Raw genomic sequence first — 19,475 nt, 5'->3', positions numbered from 1 at the left:
GTCTCCTTTAGTGGGTCTCTGTGTACTGTGAACTGTTAGAAAGTTTAAAGACGTGTGAAACCATCCACTAAACATGGACACACTTCCCTCCGTTTGTACTGTGCATTCAGACTTGAACAAAAGGATAGAGGGAAGAAAAAGGCCCATTGGACGCTAGTGGATAGAATCACATTTTCTTTAGGAACCTCTTGTAGGATGCAGGCCCTCCCCCAACACTGACAAGATGCAGCCACCATTGGGGATGGCAGTTACCGCTTGCATTCCAGGTGGAATGTTGGTGTGTACCGCGAGGCTTGTTGTGGCTGGTGGATCCTAGGTAACCGGGCAGAGTTCTGTGGGTGGATCAGTGTGATGGAGGGGCTGCCGCCCTCTGTGGAGCTTAGCTTAGGTCTTTGGTTCGGGAAGCTGTGTAAGTTCGAGATACTGCTGCTGCCCAAAGACCTGAGTTCACGGGTCAGTTTCCAGAACCTGAGAGGGCAGACAGTGGAAGATCTGCCTGTCATCAGCTTGCTGGTGAGGCTCCGAGGTACTCTCAGACTTGCCCAGTCCTGTTGAAGTCGACGTTATGGGAGACACGAAGAGAAGCTGGCCGAAAAGCTGGCTGCACGGATTGAGGAGAGATGCGAACACATTGATGAGGGTTGTTCTGCTGCAATGGAGAATACTGGCATGGAGACAGCTGTAGCGGATACCAGGCTCGAAAGTCATTCATGAGACATAGTGAACCTCGCGGATACTGGCAGAAACATACGGAGTGCCAACGTGGACTTGGGGAAGTTACTCAATTCTCTGTTCCGAGAACGGGTCCAAGATCCCTGACGTCTAAAAGAGAAGAGATGGCAGAGATGATAATAACGCTCATGTTCTTGCAAGAGGTCGTGAGAATCCACACGTCCCAAGGGGCATTTCCAAGCCATTCCGACCAAAATGCACCAAGCCCAGGTAAGCTTTTTCCCCAGGTTTGGGCCTAGCTATCAAGCACTTGCTCTTCCCTCCCCTGCACTCAAGCATCCATTTGGAAGGATCAGTACCTGAGCTGCAATGAAGCCAGTACGAGAAGAGCAAGCCCCTCCTAGAATCAGAGTTCCTCCAGCTTCACACTCTGGGAACAACAGTGAACTCCTTAAAGGTCAAAGAGTCTCGACCAAAATAGATAGGAATTGAATACATAGCTCACACAAAGAAATGATGACCTTCCGCTAGATTCAGCCAATGCTGGGTTTATGTCTTCTCTGGGGTGAAGGGAGTGTGGCAAGTGAGGGGAATCTTTGACTGAACTTGAATATGCCTTGGGCCTCAGTTCTTCAAGACAGTATAGGTAAATATTATAAGTCAGATAGTGAACTGAACTGTAAAAGTCGCCAATGACATTAAAGACACAGAATATGTGGACAGTCTTTCGCTTGAATCAAGCCCCGGGGGCACTATATCATGGGGGTGCAGACTTGGTCGCGTTAAATTGCTTTACCCAACATGATCGGATGATTAAGTGTTCCCATCACTGATAGAAGAACACCTGGTTCTCAATAGACTACCATAGCTGAGGCAGGGTTCTCATAGCTCTAATGCCTCAAGGTGCTTTTGGATTCAAACCTAAATGTATATATTTGGTTTGTTTTCTCTTGTAATTCCCTAGAGGGGGATGTTACCCCTTGAAATGCCAACATTGGCCAGTAGGTGTCATTGGGTGTAAGGGGCACGAAATGCACAAGTGAATCCAAGGTTGGGGGTTATTTCATGTTTCCAATAGGTATTTCATGGTTCCTGTTGGTTTCGGAGGCTTCAACAGTAAAGAGTTGACATGACCCCTTTAACAGTTTGGACTGCTATTTTACATTCTATCTGACAATGTTTTCCTCAGAGCTGACCAAACGTTACCAAAATTGACAAGTCTGGCTTCTAGGTCGATTTAGTATGTTTCAAAAACTAACTTCATTTTCGTATAACTCCCAAAACATGTAAATCAATTCTATTAAACGTTTTAAAGCCTGCAAATGAGATATCAAAACAATGTCAAAACTGGAGTCTTCGGATAATCCCTCCCACCACGGCTGTATAGAAAAAAGAGCTAAACAAATATCACATTTCTGTGAAATATATCTGGAAAGTGTTGGTTAGTCGATGCCCAGTTGGCAGAGGAGCAGTGCAACCTGCGCGCACTCGCTCCCATGTACACAGCAATGGAAACATCCACTCACCCAGCCCTTGGCACAGGACACTTGCCGAAGAGAGGTCTGTTACTTCCAAAGACAGGATGAGGCCTCAGAACACCTGGAAGCAGGAGAAGGCAAAGCAGGGAATGGAAACCAGTGCAGGGTCTGACCCCTGGTGATGGAGCAGCAAAGGTGAAACTCTGTTTTACTTGGACGCACACTCTCAACCGGACAGGAGACTTGGGATTGAAGGTGATGCGCTGAGTGTTACAAGAGTGCACAGCAGAGCTTGACTGACAGAACTCCAAGAAACCAGCACAAAATGTCCCCACAATGGATTTTGACACCAAGGTCCGAGCTGCCAAATTTGAGGTAGCAGAGGCAGCGGTCAATGTGGGATAGGGCTACTTCTGCTGGCACACGCTGATTCTCAGGCATCTGGAGTGCGTTGTGGGATGTGGTGGGTCCTATCAATAGAGCAAACCGAACTGTGACCACAATGAGAAAGCAACCACACTGGCGCGCGCGGTTGAGAATATCGATATGTCCCATGGCCACACCCAGTGCATCTGCAGGACCAGGGACCAATTTGGCATTTTGACAATAGAGCACGTGTGGGGCTGAATCAGAGGAATCGTGCATGTGGTCTGAGGGATCCAGGGGGCCTTGGGTTTGAAATCAGAATGAAAAGTTTTAGGATCTGCTACATTCATAACCTGGGCTGGGATTACGGTTTGGTTTGAGGCACAGGATGTGCAACAGCTCTGTGATTGCCTTCGTGCACCCGTGCTACTAGGATGAGAGGACAAGGAAAAGTGGTCAAAGTCCACGGTGTGAGAAGATGAAGCATTTCCTTCAGCATTATCTCCCAAAAGCAGATGCAGCATTTTGGGTGGCACTAACACGGTACGGCATCGAGGACACCAAGGTAGGTCTGCGGGATCATTCCAACAGGCCCTGATGTATGACAACCATAGATATGTTTCCACTGGTGTTTCTGTAGACAGAGAAGCTCTGGGAAGAACTGGTTTCATTGGGACATCCCCATGGCACTAGAAAGCACAAGCGTACTCTGAGTTTGCTGATTTGGAAACACTCCAAAGTGACATAGATCAGAATGCAGAGCTGAGAACCTTTAGAAGCTTCATTTCCACTAAAGGAAGTGTCCTGTGCACTTTCAGATTTGCGAGATCAGCGTAATAAAAGTGAGTTTATGCTAATCGAAATACTATGGGATGGTTTATCACAACCAAAGGCAACCCCTGAAGTTGGAGATATGCCAGACAACACACACAGGAGCAGGACAAGGCATCAATGTCTAGGAGAAATTGTCCTCAGAGAAATCCCATGGAAATGCGTAGAGAAAAGAGACTAAAATTTTCACTTAACAAAGCCCTAGAAGTCTGCATTAGATACCTGATATTACCTGACCAGTAGAGATGAAGAAGTACAGTAAAAGAAACAGGAAGTACCATTTTCAGTTTGAAAGAGACTGGAGGCCCAAAAGATATGCTTTCCCACAACTAGACTGCAAAACGCAACCAGAGCAAGTTTTGAAAACGGATGTGAGGGAAACACTGAAGAACAACAGTGTCTCAGAATCACAAAAGGCAGAATACCAGAAAAGGGGAAGAGAAAGTCCCAAGACAGGCCAAATAATATCAGAAAACTCAATGGATGTGATAATATCAGGGCTAAAATTCAGTCCAAAGCAGACTAGATAATGCAGAGGGACGCGTGAATGACTGTGAATACAGGGTAACAGAAATCCCTCGGTCAGAAGCAGACGTAGGCAAGCAAGGGCAAACCAATGAAAACAATGGTTTTGAATCCTGGGGTAAGACAAGGCATGAAAGATTAGGATTCATAAGAGTCCCAGATCGAAAAGCAAGAGATAAAGGGGCAAAAAATTGTCTGAAAAGTTATCTGTAGAGAAATCAGACTGAAACTTGCTGAAAGCCAAGAAAGAATCATCTATACGAATTCAGGAAGTACACAGCGTCCAAAAGAGGTGGAATCCCTCTAGACCTACCAGCAGCTGTATGATTCAAATCAACAAAGTTCACGAGAATCCCAGTGATGTAAAATGCACCTGGAGGAATCAACATAGTCACCAGAGTACCTCCAGAGGGGTTTCACCTGATATCTCGGCAGCAATATTGCAGGACAGGGATGAGTGCCAGGACGTAGACCATATCCTGAATGGGAAAATACTGCCATCTACGGTAGCCTATGCCACATGACCGCCATTTCTAATAAAGGCAGAGCTAGAGAATTCCACAGACCGGCAAATCTTAAAAGAATTCAGCAGTTCGAAACGTTTCCTATAAGAAAGGTTGAGAATTCTACCCTGAATACAAAAGCAGCAAGGTGAAATGGAAAGAAGAAAACCATTACTGGAAATGCAAGAAGAGCATGAGTGGCAAAGAAGAAACAAGAAGAAGGCAAGGAGGACATCAAAACCCTTAAGATGGGAGAGGGAAGCAGGAAATCATAGGTGATTGGAAGCACTATCTAAAATGAATCATCTAATATGACTCTCTGTTTGAAGCGAACGGAGAGATGCATGGCCTGATGTGTTTGCTGAACAAACGAGAAGCAGACAAACAAAGAATCAAACAAACAGACAAGCACGAAAAGGGTACGGTTGGCTGACATATACCAAGGGAACCATGATTATTCCAAAGAAAATACTCAAGGTGATGTCAAGGATCATTCAGCACGCATCGACCCAGTATCGCGGCTTGCATGTACTCAGCACACTTGTATTCGGAAATCAGAGGCGTGCATTTATATTCTTAAATATAGATCCATAAGAGCAAATCGTGGCCTAACCAAAATGCCGATTTGCAATCAAATGGATTCCAGTCCGTGATAAAGACTTGCAAGTCTTCCAAGGGGATGAATGAATGCCATATCCTACCATACGTAGAGAAGAAATTACATAAGCCTATAACAAAGACAAGTAGCTCTGCATAAGTGTACAAAGAGCCAAAGAGACAGACAGTGAAGTGCACATTGGGGTTGGTTTCATTTCTAGGAATTTCAGCCCCCATGAATCCAATGGATCCATGTCCCGAGAGTGCGGGTGTTTCAGCAGAAATCTACCGACGGATATGGATTCTGGGTGTACGGATATTACAGGAACATAAGTCTCCTTTAGTGGGTCTCTGTGTACTGTGAACTGTTAGAAAGTTTAAAGACGTGTGAAACCATCCACTAAACATGGACACACTTCCCTCCGTTTGTACTGTGCATTCAGACCTGAACAAAAGGATAGAGGGAAGAAAAAGGCCCATTGGACGCTAGTGGATAGAATCACATTTTCTTTAGGAACCTCTTGTAGGATGCAGGCCCTCCCCCAACACTGACAAGATGCAGCCACCATTGGGGATGGCAGTTACCGCTTGCATTCCAGGTGGAATGTTGGTGTGTACCGCGAGGCTTGTTGTGGCTGGTGGATCCTAGGTAACCGGGCAGAGTTCTGTGGGTGGATCAGTGTGATGGAGGGGCTGCCGCCCTCTGTGGAGCTTAGCTTAGGTCTTTGGTTCGGGAAGCTGTGTAAGTTCGAGATACTGCTGCTGCCCAAAGACCTGAGTTCACGGGTCAGTTTCCAGAACCTGAGAGGGCAGACAGTGGAAGATCTGCCTGTCATCAGCTTGCTGGTGAGGCTCCGAGGTACTCTCAGACTTGCCCAGTCCTGTTGAAGTCGACGTTATGGGAGACACGAAGAGAAGCTGGCCGAAAAGCTGGCTGCACGGATTGAGGAGAGATGCGAACACATTGATGAGGGTTGTTCTGCTGCAATGGAGAATACTGGCATGGAGACAGCTGTACCGGATACCAGGCTCGAAAGTCATTCATGAGACATAGTGAACCTCGCGGATACTGGCAGAAACATACGGAGTGCCAACGTGGACTTGGGGAAGTTACTCAATTCTCTGTTCCGAGAACGGGTCCAAGATCCCTGACGTCTAAAAGAGAAGAGATGGCAGAGATGATAATAACGCTCATGTTCTTGCAAGAGGTCGTGAGAATCCACACGTCCCAAGGGGCATTTCCAAGCCATTCCGACCAAAATGCACCAAGCCCAGGTAAGCTTTTTCCCCAGGTTTGGGCCTAGCTATCAAGCACTTGCTCTTCCCTCCCCTGCACTCAAGCATCCATTTGGAAGGATCAGTACCTGAGCTGCAATGAAGCCAGTACGAGAAGAGCAAGCCCCTCCTAGAATCAGAGTTCCTCCAGCTTCACACTCTGGGAACAACAGTGAACTCCTTAAAGGTCAAAGAGTCTCGACCAAAATAGATAGGAATTGAATACATAGCTCACACAAAGAAACGATGACCTTCCGCTAGATTCAGCCAATGCTGGGTTTATGTCTTCTCTGGGGTGAAGGGAGTGTGGCAAGTGAGGGGAATCTTTGACTGAACTTGAATATGCCTTGGGCCTCAGTTCTTCAAGACAGTATAGGTAAATATTATAAGTCAGATAGTGAACTGAACTGTAAAAGTCGCCAATGACATTAAAGACACAGAATATGTGGACAGTCTTTCGCTTGAATCAAGCCCCGGGGGCACTATATCATGGGGGTGCAGACTTGGTCGCGTTAAATTGCTTTACCCAACATGATCGGATGATTAAGTGTTCCCATCACTGATAGAAGAACACCTGGTTCTCAATAGACTACCATAGCTGAGGCAGGGTTCTCATAGCTCTAATGCCTCAAGGTGCTTTTGGATTCAAACCTAAATGTATATATTTGGTTTGTTTTCTCTTGTAATTCCCTAGAGGGGGATGTTACCCCTTGAAATGCCAACATTGGCCAGTAGGTGTCATTGGGTGTAAGGGGCACGAAATGCACAAGTGAATCCAAGGTTGGGGGTTATTTCATGTTTCCAATAGGTATTTCATGGTTCCTGTTGGTTTCGGAGGCTTCAACAGTAAAGAGTTGACATGACCCCTTTAACAGTTTGGACTGCTATTTTACATTCTATCTGACAATGTTTTCCTCAGAGCTGACCAAACGTTACCAAAATTGACAAGTCTGGCTTCTAGGTCGATTTAGTATGTTTCAAAAACTAACTTCATTTTCGTATAACTCCCAAAACATGTAAATCAATTCTATTAAACTTTTTAAAGCCTGCAAATGAGATATCAAAACAATGTCAAAACTGGAGTCTTCGGATAATCCCTCCCACCACGGCTGTATAGAAAAAAGAGCTAAACAAATATCACATTTCTGTGAAATATATCTGGAAAGTGTTGGTTAGTCGATGCCCAGTTGGCAGAGGAGCAGTGCAACCTGCGCGCACTCGCTCCCATGTACACAGCAATGGAAACATCCACTCACCCAGCCCTTGGCACAGGACACTTGCCGAAGAGAGGTCTGTTACTTCCAAAGACAGGATGAGGCCTCAGAACACCTGGAAGCAGGAGAAGGCAAAGCAGGGAATGGAAACCAGTGCAGGGTCTGACCCCTGGTGATGGAGCAGCAAAGGTGAAACTCTGTTTTACTTGGACGCACACTCTCAACCGGACAGGAGACTTGGGATTGAAGGTGATGCGCTGAGTGTTACAAGAGTGCACAGCAGAGCTTGACTGACAGAACTCCAAGAAACCAGCACAAAATGTCCCCACAATGGATTTTGACACCAAGGTCCGAGCTGCCAAATTTGAGGTAGCAGAGGCAGCGGTCAATGTGGGATAGGGCTACTTCTGCTGGCACACGCTGATTCTCAGGCATCTGGAGTGCGTTGTGGGATGTGGTGGGTCCTATCAAGAGAGCAAACCGAACTGTGACCACAATGAGAAAGCAACCACACTGGCGCGCGCGGTTGAGAATATCGATATGTCCCATGGCCACACCCAGTGCATCTGCAGGACCAGGGACCAATTTGGCATTTTGACAATAGAGCACGTGTGGGGCTGAATCAGAGGAATCGTGCATGTGGTCTGAGGGATCCAGGGGGCCTTGGGTTTGAAATCAGAATGAAAAGTTTTAGGATCTGCTACATTCATAACCTGGGCTGGGATTATGGTTTGGTTTGAGGCACAGGATGTGCAACAGCTCTGTGATTGCCTTCGTGCACCCGTGCTACTAGGATGAGAGGACAAGGAAAAGTGGTCAAAGTCCACGGTGTGAGAAGATGAAGCATTTCCTTCAGCATTATCTCCCAAAAGCAGATGCAGCATTTTGGGTGGCACTAACACGGTACGGCATCGAGGACACCAAGGTAGGTCTGCGGGATCATTCCAACAGGCCCTGATGTATGACAACCATAGATATGTTTCCACTGGTGTTTCTGTAGACAGAGAAGCTCTGGGAAGAACTGGTTTCATTGGGACATCCCCATGGCACTAGAAAGCACAAGCGTACTCTGAGTTTGCTGATTTGGAAACACTCCAAAGTGACATAGATCAGAATGCAGAGCTGAGAACCTTTAGAAGCTTCATTTCCACTAAAGGAAGTGTCCTGTGCACTTTCAGATTTGCGAGATCAGCGTAATAAAAGTGAGTTTATGCTAATCGAAATACTATGGGATGGTTTATCACAACCAAAGGCAACCCCTGAAGTTGGAGATATGCCAGACAACACACACAGGAGCAGGACAAGGCATCAATGTCTAGGAGAAATTGTCCTCAGAGAAATCCCATGGAAATGCGTAGAGAAAAGAGACTAAAATTTTCACTTAACAAAGCCCTAGAAGTCTGCATTAGATACCTGATATTACCTGACCAGTAGAGATGAAGAAGTACAGTAAAAGAAACAGGAAGTACCATTTTCAGTTTGAAAGAGACTGGAGGCCCAAAAGATATGCTTTCCCACAACTAGACTGCAAAACGCAACCAGAGCAAGTTTTGAAAACGGATGTGAGGGAAACACTGAAGAACAACAGTGTCTCAGAATCACAAAAGGCAGAATACCAGAAAAGGGGAAGAGAAAGTCCCAAGACAGGCCAAATAATATCAGAAAACTCAATGGATGTGATAATATCAGGGCTAAAATTCAGTCCAAAGCAGACTAGATAATGCAGAGGGACGCGTGAATGACTGTGAATACAGGGTAACAGAAATCCCTCGGTCAGAAGCAGACGTAGGCAAGCAAGGGCAAACCAATGAAAACAATGGTTTTGAATCCTGGGGTAAGACAAGGCATGAAAGATTAGGATTCATAAGAGTCCCAGATCGAAAAGCAAGAGATAAAGGGGCAAAAAATTGTCTGAAAAGTTATCTGTAGAGAAATCAGACTGAAACTTGCTGAAAGCCAAGAAAGAATCATCTATACGAATTCAGGAAGTACACAGCGTCCAAAAGAGGTGGAATCCCTCTAGACCTACCAGCAGCTGTATGATTCAAATCAACAAAGTTCACGAGAATCCCAGTGATGTAAAATGCACCTGGAGGAATCAACATAGTCACCAGAGTACCTCCAGAAGGGTTTCACCTGATATCTCGGCAGCAATATTGCAGGACAGGGATGAGTGCCAGGACGTAGACCATATCCTGAATGGGAAAATACTGCCATCTACGGTAGCCTATGCCACATGACCGCCATTTCTAATAAAGGCAGAGCTAGAGAATTCCACAGACCGGCAAATCTTAAAAGAATTCAGCAGTTCGAAACGTTTCCTATAAGAAAGGTTGAGAATTCTACCCTGAATACAAAAGCAGCAAGGTGAAATGGAAAGAAGAAAACCATTACTGGAAATGCAAGAAGAGCATGAGTGGCAAAGAAGAAACAAGAAGAAGGCAAGGAGGACATCAAAACCCTTAAGATGGGAGAGGGAAGCAGGAAATCATAGGTGATTGGAAGCACTATCTAAAATGAATCATCTAATATGACTCTCTGTTTGAAGCGAACGGAGAGATGCATGGCCTGATGTGTTTGCTGAACAAACGAGAAGCAGACAAACAAAGAATCAAACAAACAGACAAGCACGAAAAGGGTACGGTTGGCTGACATATACCAAGGGAACCATGATTATTCCAAAGAAAATACTCAAGGTGATGTCAAGGATCATTCAGCACGCATCGACCCAGTATCGCGGCTTGCATGTACTCAGCACACTTGTATTCGGAAATCAGAGGCGTGCATTTATATTCTTAAATATAGATCCATAAGAGCAAATCTTGGCCTAACCAAAATGCCGATTTGCCATCAAATGGATTCCAGTCCGTGATAAAGACTTGCAAGTCTTCCAACAGGATGAATGAATGCCATATCCTACCATACGTAGAGAAGAAATTACATAAGCCTATAACAAAGACAAGTAGCTCTGCATAAGTGTACAAAGAGCCAAAGAGACAGACAGTGAAGTGCACATTGGGGTTGGTTTCATTTCTAGGAATTTCAGCCCCCATGAAACCAATGGATCCATGTCCCGAGAGTGCGGGTGTTTCAGCAGAAATCTACCGACGGATATGGATTCTGGGTGTACGGATATTACAGGAACATAAGTCTCCTTTAGTGGGTCTCTGTGTACTGTGAACTGTTAGAAAGTTTAAAGACGTGTGAAACCATCCACTAAACATGGACACACTTCCCTCCGTTTGTACTGTGCATTCAGACCTGAACAAAAGGATAGAGGGAAGAAAAAGGCCCATTGGACGCTAGTGGATAGAATCACATTTTCTTTAGGAACCTCTTGTAGGATGCAGGCCCTCCCCCAACACTGACAAGATGCAGCCACCATTGGGGATGGCAGTTACCGCTTGCATTCCAGGTGGAATGTTGGTGTGTACCGCGAGGCTTGTTGTGGCTGGTGGATCCTAGGTAACCGGGCAGAGTTCTGTGGGTGGATCAGTGTGATGGAGGGGCTGCCGCCCTCTGTGGAGCTTAGCTTAGGTCTTTGGTTCGGGAAGCTGTGTAAGTTCGAGATACTGCTGCTGCCCAAAGACCTGAGTTCACGGGTCAGTTTCCAGAACCTGAGAGGGCAGACAGTGGAAGATCTGCCTGTCATCAGCTTGCTGGTGAGGCTCCGAGGTACTCTCAGACTTGCCCAGTCCTGTTGAAGTCGACGTTATGGGAGACACGAAGAGAAGCTGGCCGAAAAGCTGGCTGCACGGATTGAGGAGAGATGCGAACACATTGATGAGGGTTGTTCTGCTGCAATGGAGAATACTGGCATGGAGACAGCTGTACCGGATACCAGGCTCGAAAGTCATTCATGAGACATAGTGAACCTCGCGGATACTGGCAGAAACATACGGAGTGCCAACGTGGACTTGGGGAAGTTACTCAATTCTCTGTTCCGAGAACGGGTCCAAGATCCCTGACGTCTAAAAGAGAAGAGATGGCAGAGATGATAATAACGCTCATGTTCTTGCAAGAGGTCGTGAGAATCCACACGTCCCAAGGGGCATTTCCAAGCCATTCCGACCAAAATGCACCAAGCCCAGGTAAGCTTTTTCCCCAGGTTTGGGCCTAGCTATCAAGCACTTGCTCTTCCCTCCCCTGCACTCAAGCATCCATTTGGAAGGATCAGTACCTGAGCTGCAATGAAGCCAGTACGAGAAGAGCAAGCCCCTCCTAGAATCAGAGTTCCTCCAGCTTCACACTCTGGGAACAACAGTGAACTCCTTAAAGGTCAAAGAGTCTCGACCAAAATAGATAGGAATTGAATACATAGCTCACACAAAGAAACGATGACCTTCCGCTAGATTCAGCCAATGCTGGGTTTATGTCTTCTCTGGGGTGAAGGGAGTGTGGCAAGTGAGGGGAATCTTTGACTGAACTTGAATATGCCTTGGGCCTCAGTTCTTCAAGACAGTATAGGTAAATATTATAAGTCAGATAGTGAACTGAACTGTAAAAGTCGCCAATGACATTAAAGACACAGAATATGTGGACAGTCTTTCGCTTGAATCAAGCCCCGGGGGCACTATATCATGGGGGTGCAGACTTGGTCGCGTTAAATTGCTTTACCCAACATGATCGGATGATTAAGTGTTCCCATCACTGATAGAAGAACACCTGGTTCTCAATAGACTACCATAGCTGAGGCAGGGTTCTCATAGCTCTAATGCCTCAAGGTGCTTTTGGATTCAAACCTAAATGTATATATTTGGTTTGTTTTCTCTTGTAATTCCCTAGAGGGGGATGTTACCCCTTGAAATGCCAACATTGGCCAGTAGGTGTCATTGGGTGTAAGGGGCACGAAATGCACAAGTGAATCCAAGGTTGGGGGTTATTTCATGTTTCCAATAGGTATTTCATGGTTCCTGTTGGTTTCGGAGGCTTCAACAGTAAAGAGTTGACATGACCCCTTTAACAGTTTGGACTGCTATTTTACATTCTATCTGACAATGTTTTCCTCAGAGCTGACCAAACGTTACCAAAATTGACAAGTCTGGCTTCTAGGTCGATTTAGTATGTTTCAAAAACTAACTTCATTTTCGTATAACTCCCAAAACATGTAAATCAATTCTATTAAACTTTTTAAAGCCTGCAAATGAGATATCAAAACAATGTCAAAACTGGAGTCTTCGGATAATCCCTCCCACCACGGCTGTATAGAAAAAAGAGCTAAACAAATATCACATTTCTGTGAAATATATCTGGAAAGTGTTGGTTAGTCGATGCCCAGTTGGCAGAGGAGCAGTGCAACCTGCGCGCACTCGCTCCCATGTACACAGCAATGGAAACATCCACTCACCCAGCCCTTGGCACAGGACACTTGCCGAAGAGAGGTCTGTTACTTCCAAAGACAGGATGAGGCCTCAGAACACCTGGAAGCAGGAGAAGGCAAAGCAGGGAATGGAAACCAGTGCAGGGTCTGACCCCTGGTGATGGAGCAGCAAAGGTGAAACTCTGTTTTACTTGGACGCACACTCTCAACCGGACAGGAGACTTGGGATTGAAGGTGATGCGCTGAGTGTTACAAGAGTGCACAGCAGAGCTTGACTGACAGAACTCCAAGAAACCAGCACAAAATGTCCCCACAATGGATTTTGACACCAAGGTCCGAGCTGCCAAATTTGAGGTAGCAGAGGCAGCGGTCAATGTGGGATAGGGCTACTTCTGCTGGCACACGCTGATTCTCAGGCATCTGGAGTGCGTTGTGGGATGTGGTGGGTCCTATCAAGAGAGCAAACCGAACTGTGACCACAATGAGAAAGCAACCACACTGGCGCGCGCGGTTGAGAATATCGATATGTCCCATGGCCACACCCAGTGCATCTGCAGGACCAGGGACCAATTTGGCATTTTGACAATAGAGCACGTGTGGGGCTGAATCAGAGGAATCGTGCATGTGGTCTGAGGGATCCAGGGGGCCTTGGGTTTGAAATCAGAATGAAAAGTTTTAGGATCTGCTACATTCATAACCTGGGCTGGGATTACGGTTTGGTTTGAGGCACAGGATGTGCAACAGCTCTGTGATTGCCTTCGTGCACCCGTGCTACTAGGATGAGAGGACAAGGAAAAGTGGTCAAAGTCCACGGTGTGAGAAGATGAAGCATTTCCTTCAGCATTATCTCCCAAAAGCAGATGCAGCATTTTGGGTGGCACTAACACGGTACGGCATCGAGGACACCAAGGTAGGTCTGCGGGATCATTCCAACAGGCCCTGATGTATGACAACCATAGATATGTTTCCACTGGTGTTTCTGTAGACAGAGAAGCTCTGGGAAGAACTGGTTTCATTGGGACATCCCCATGGCACTAGAAAGCACAAGCGTACTCTGAGTTTGCTGATTTGGAAACACTCCAAAGTGACATAGATCAGAATGCAGAGCTGAGAACCTTTAGAAGCTTCATTTCCACTAAAGGAAGTGTCCTGTGCACTTTCAGATTTGCGAGATCAGCGTAATAAAAGTGAGTTTATGCTAATCGAAATACTATGGGATGGTTTATCACAACCAAAGGCAACCCCTGAAGTTGGAGATATGCCAGACAACACACACAGGAGCAGGACAAGGCATCAATGTCTAGGAGAAATTGTCCTCAGAGAAATCCCATGGAAATGCGTAGAGAAAAGAGACTAAAATTTTCACTTAACAAAGCCCTAGAAGTCTGCATTAGATACCTGATATTACCTGACCAGTAGAGATGAAGAAGTACAGTAAAAGAAACAGGAAGTACCATTTTCAGTTTGAAAGAGACTGGAGGCCCAAAAGATATGCTTTCCCACAACTAGACTGCAAAACGCAACCAGAGCAAGTTTTGAAAACGGATGTGAGGGAAACACTGAAGAACAACAGTGTCTCAGAATCACAAAAGGCAGAATACCAGAAAAGGGGAAGAGAAAGTCCCAAGACAGGCCAAATAATATCAGAAAACTCAATGGATGTGATAATATCAGGGCTAAAATTCAGTCCAAAGCAGACTAGATAATGCAGAGGGACGCGTGAATGACTGTGAATACAGGGTAACAGAAATCCCTCGGTCAGAAGCAGACGTAGGCAAGCAAGGGCAAACCAATGAAAACAATGGTTTTGAATCCTGGGGTAAGACAAGGCATGAAAGATTAGGATTCATAAGAGTCCCAGATCGAAAAGCAAGAGATAAAGGGGCAAAAAATTGTCTGAAAAGTTATCTGTAGAGAAATCAGACTGAAACTTGCTGAAAGCCAAGAAAGAATCATCTATACGAATTCAGGAAGTACACAGCGTCCAAAAGAGGTGGAATCCCTCTAGACCTACCAGCAGCTGTATGATTCAAATCAACAAAGTTCACGAGAATCCCAGTGATGTAAAATGCACCTGGAGGAATCAACATAGTCACCAGAGTACCTCCAGAGGGGTTTCACCTGATATCTCGGCAGCAATATTGCAGGACAGGGATGAGTGCCAGGACGTAGACCATATCCTGAATGGGAAAATACTGCCATCTACGGTAGCCTATGCCACATGACCGCCATTTCTAATAAAGGCAGAGCTAGAGAATTCCACAGACCGGCAAATCTTAAAAGAATTCAGCAGTTCGAAACGTTTCCTATAAGAAAGGTTGAGAATTCTACCCTGAATACAAAAGCAGCAAGGTGAAATGGAAAGAAGAAAACCATTACTGGAAATGCAAGAAGAGCATGAGTGGCAAAGAAGAAACAAGAAGAAGGCAAGGAGGACATCAAAACCCTTAAGATGGGAGAGGGAAGCAGGAAATCATAGGTGATTGGAAGCACTATCTAAAATGAATCATCTAATATGACTCTCTGTTTGAAGCGAACGGAGAGATGCATGGCCTGATGTGTTTGCTGAACAAACGAGAAGCAGACAAACAAAGAATCAAACAAACAGACAAGCACGAAAAGGGTACGGTTGGCTGACATATACCAAGGGAACCATGATTATTCCAAAGAAAATACTCAAGGTGATGTCAAGGATCATTCAGCACGCATCGACCCAGTATCGCGGCTTGCATGTACTCAGCACACTTGTATTCGGAAATCAGAGGCGTGCATTTATATTCTTAAATATAGATCCATAAGAGCAAATCTTGGCCTAACCAAAATGCCGATTTGCCATCAAATGGATTCCAGTCCGTGATAAAGACTTGCAAGTCTTCCAACAGGATGAATGAATGCCATATCCTACCATACGTAGAGAAGAAATTACATAAGCCTATAACAAAGACAAGTAGCTCTGCATAAGTGTACAAAGAGCCAAAGAGACAGACAGTGAAGTGCACATTGGGGTTGGTTTCATTTCTAGGAATTTCAGCCCCCATGAAACCAATGGATCCATGTCCCGAGAGTGCGGGTGTTTCAGCAGAAATCTACCGACGGATATGGATTCTGGGTGTACGGATATTACAGGAACATAAGTCTCCTTTAGTGGGTCTCTGTGTACTGTGAACTGTTAGAAAGTTTAAAGACGTGTGAAACCATCCACTAAACATGGACACACTTCCCTCCGTTTGTACTGTGCATTCAGACCTGAACAAAAGGATAGAGGGAAGAAAAAGGCCCATTGGACGCTAGTGGATAGAATCACATTTTCTTTAGGAACCTCTTGTAGGATGCAGGCCCTCCCCCAACACTGACAAGATGCAGCCACCATTGGGGATGGCAGTTACCGCTTGCATTCCAGGTGGAATGTTGGTGTGTACCGCGAGGCTTGTTGTGGCTGGTGGATCCTAGGTAACCGGGCAGAGTTCTGTGGGTGGATCAGTGTGATGGAGGGGCTGCCGCCCTCTGTGGAGCTTAGCTTAGGTCTTTGGTTCGGGAAGCTGTGTAAGTTCGAGATACTGCTGCTGCCCAAAGACCTGAGTTCACGGGTCAGTTTCCAGAACCTGAGAGGGCAGACAGTGGAAGATCTGCCTGTCATCAGCTTGCTGGTGAGGCTCCGAGGTACTCTCAGACTTGCCCAGTCCTGTTGAAGTCGACGTTATGGGAGACACGAAGAGAAGCTGGCCGAAAAGCTGGCTGCACGGATTGAGGAGAGATGCGAACACATTGATGAGGGTTGTTCTGCTGCAATGGAGAATACTGGCATGGAGACAGCTGTACCGGATACCAGGCTCGAAAGTCATTCATGAGACATAGTGAACCTCGCGGATACTGGCAGAAACATACGGAGTGCCAACGTGGACTTGGGGAAGTTACTCAATTCTCTGTTCCGAGAACGGGTCCAAGATCCCTGACGTCTAAAAGAGAAGAGATGGCAGAGATGATAATAACGCTCATGTTCTTGCAAGAGGTCGTGAGAATCCACACGTCCCAAGGGGCATTTCCAAGCCATTCCGACCAAAATGCACCAAGCCCAGGTAAGCTTTTTCCCCAGGTTTGGGCCTAGCTATCAAGCACTTGCTCTTCCCTCCCCTGCACTCAAGCATCCATTTGGAAGGATCAGTACCTGAGCTGCAATGAAGCCAGTACGAGAAGAGCAAGCCCCTCCTAGAATCAGAGTTCCTCCAGCTTCACACTCTGGGAACAACAGTGAACTCCTTAAAGGTCAAAGAGTCTCGACCAAAATAGATAGGAATTGAATACATAGCTCACACAAAGAAACGATGACCTTCCGCTAGATTCAGCCAATGCTGGGTTTATGTCTTCTCTGGGGTGAAGGGAGTGTGGCAAGTGAGGGGAATCTTTGACTGAACTTGAATATGCCTTGGGCCTCAGTTCTTCAAGACAGTATAGGTAAATATTATAAGTCAGATAGTGAACTGAACTGTAAAAGTCGCCAATGACATTAAAGACACAGAATATGTGGACAGTCTTTCGCTTGAATCAAGCCCCGGGGGCACTATATCATGGGGGTGCAGACTTGGTCGCGTTAAATTGCTTTACCCAACATGATCGGATGATTAAGTGTTCCCATCACTGATAGAAGAACACCTGGTTCTCAATAGACTACCATAGCTGAGGCAGGGTTCTCATAGCTCTAATGCCTCAAGGTGCTTTTGGATTCAAACCTAAATGTATATATTTGGTTTGTTTTCTCTTGTAATTCCCTAGAGGGGGATGTTACCCCTTGAAATGCCAACATTGGCCAGTAGGTGTCATTGGGTGTAAGGGGCACGAAATGCACAAGTGAATCCAAGGTTGGGGGTTATTTCATGTTTCCAATAGGTATTTCATGGTTCCTGTTGGTTTCGGAGGCTTCAACAGTAAAGAGTTGACATGACCCCTTTAACAGTTTGGACTGCTATTTTACATTCTATCTGACAATGTTTTCCTCAGAGCTGACCAAACGTTACCAAAATTGACAAGTCTGGCTTCTAGGTCGATTTAGTATGTTTCAAAAACTAACTTCATTTTCGTATAACTCCCAAAACATGTAAATCAATTCTATTAAACTTTTTAAAGCCTGCAAATGAGATATCAAAACAATGTCAAAACTGGAGTCTTCGGATAATCCCTCCCACCACGGCTGTATAGAAAAAAGAGCTAAACAAATATCACATTTCTGTGAAATATATCTGGAAAGTGTTGGTTAGTCGATGCCCAGTTGGCAGAGGAGCAGTGCAACCTGCGCGCACTCGCTCCCATGTACACAGCAATGGAAACATCCACTCACCCAGCCCTTGGCACAGGACACTTGCCGAAGAGAGGTCTGTTACTTCCAAAGACAGGATGAGGCCTCAGAACACCTGGAAGCAGGAGAAGGCAAAGCAGGGAATGGAAACCAGTGCAGGGTCTGACCCCTGGTGATGGAGCAGCAAAGGTGAAACTCTGTTTTACTTGGACGCACACTCTCAACCGGACAGGAGACTTGGGATTGAAGGTGATGCGCTGAGTGTTACAAGAGTGCACAGCAGAGCTTGACTGACAGAACTCCAAGAAACCAGCACAAAATGTCCCCACAATGGATTTTGACACCAAGGTCCGAGCTGCCAAATTTGAGGTAGCAGAGGCAGCGGTCAATGTGGGATAGGGCTACTTCTGCTGGCACACGCTGATTCTCAGGCATCTGGAGTGCGTTGTGGGATGTGGTGGGTCCTATCAAGAGAGCAAACCGAACTGTGACCACAATGAGAAAGCAACCACACTGGCGCGCGCGGTTGAGAATATCGATATGTCCCATGGCCACACCCAGTGCATCTGCAGGACCAGGGACCAATTTGGCATTTTGACAATAGAGCACGTGTGGGGCTGAATCAGAGGAATCGTGCATGTGGTCTGAGGGATCCAGGGGGCCTTGGGTTTGAAATCAGAATGAAAAGTTTTAGGATCTGCTACATTCATAACCTGGGCTGGGATTACGGTTTGGTTTGAGGCACAGGATGTGCAACAGCTCTGTGATTGCCTTCGTGCACCCGTGCTACTAGGATGAGAGGACAAGGAAAAGTGGTCAAAGTCCACGGTGTGAGAAGATGAAGCATTTCCTTCAGCATTATCTCCCAAAAGCAGATGCAGCATTTTGGGTGGCACTAACACGGTACGGCATCGAGGACACCAAGGTAGGTCTGCGGGATCATTCCAACAGGCCCTGATGTATGACAACCATAGATATGTTTCCACTGGTGTTTCTGTAGACAGAGAAGCTCTGGGAAGAACTGGTTTCATTGGGACATCCCCATGGCACTAGAAAGCACAAGCGTACTCTGAGTTTGCTGATTTGGAAACACTCCAAAGTGACATAGATCAGAATGCAGAGCTGAGAACCTTTAGAAGCTTCATTTCCACTAAAGGAAGTGTCCTGTGCACTTTCAGATTTGCGAGATCAGCGTAATAAAAGTGAGTTTATGCTAATCGAAATACTATGGGATGGTTTATCACAACCAAAGGCAACCCCTGAAGTTGGAGATATGCCAGACAACACACACAGGAGCAGGACAAGGCATCAATGTCTAGGAGAAATTGTCCTCAGAGAAATCCCATGGAAATGCGTAGAGAAAAGAGACTAAAATTTTCACTTAACAAAGCCCTAGAAGTCTGC

The 19,475-nt window shown here is 45.9% G+C and overlaps 4 long non-coding RNA genes across 6 annotated transcripts; all 4 read right to left on the bottom strand.

The window, feature by feature from the left end:
- Positions 1–567: 567 nt before the first annotated feature.
- On the bottom strand, positions 568–5,713 carry LOC140693481 (uncharacterized). Of its 3 annotated transcripts, none has more exons than XR_012069234.1 (5): positions 5,558–5,713; positions 2,199–2,271; positions 1,032–1,102; positions 752–822; positions 568–649 (listed from the first exon to the last, which is right to left on the bottom strand). It is a non-coding gene; the product is annotated as an uncharacterized lncRNA (long non-coding RNA). The 3 variants fall into 3 exon arrangements; XR_012069233.1 differs by lacking the exon at positions 5,558–5,713 and adding an exon at positions 2,373–2,520; XR_012069235.1 differs by lacking the exon at positions 5,558–5,713 and adding an exon at positions 2,363–2,502.
- A 159-nt stretch (positions 5,714–5,872) lies between these two features.
- On the bottom strand, positions 5,873–6,600 carry LOC140693477 (uncharacterized). Its single transcript, XR_012069229.1, has 3 exons — positions 6,337–6,600; positions 6,057–6,127; positions 5,873–5,954 (listed from the first exon to the last, which is right to left on the bottom strand). It is a non-coding gene; the product is annotated as an uncharacterized lncRNA (long non-coding RNA).
- Positions 6,601–11,177: 4,577 nt separating this feature from the next.
- LOC140693476 (uncharacterized) lies at positions 11,178–11,905 on the bottom strand. Its single transcript, XR_012069228.1, has 3 exons — positions 11,642–11,905; positions 11,362–11,432; positions 11,178–11,259 (listed from the first exon to the last, which is right to left on the bottom strand). It is a non-coding gene; the product is annotated as an uncharacterized lncRNA (long non-coding RNA).
- A 4,577-nt stretch (positions 11,906–16,482) lies between these two features.
- On the bottom strand, positions 16,483–17,210 carry LOC140693475 (uncharacterized). The gene is made up of 3 exons (XR_012069227.1): positions 16,947–17,210; positions 16,667–16,737; positions 16,483–16,564 (listed from the first exon to the last, which is right to left on the bottom strand). It is a non-coding gene; the product is annotated as an uncharacterized lncRNA (long non-coding RNA).
- Between the last annotated feature and the right edge of the window lie 2,265 nt (positions 17,211–19,475).

Source organism: Vicugna pacos, unplaced genomic scaffold, assembly GCF_048564905.1.
Source record: "Vicugna pacos unplaced genomic scaffold, VicPac4 scaffold_19, whole genome shotgun sequence".
Classification (NCBI taxonomy): domain Eukaryota; kingdom Metazoa; phylum Chordata; class Mammalia; order Artiodactyla; family Camelidae; genus Vicugna; species Vicugna pacos.
Note: the sequence above shows the minus strand (reverse complement) of the source record. Positions and strands in the feature narration are given on the sequence as shown.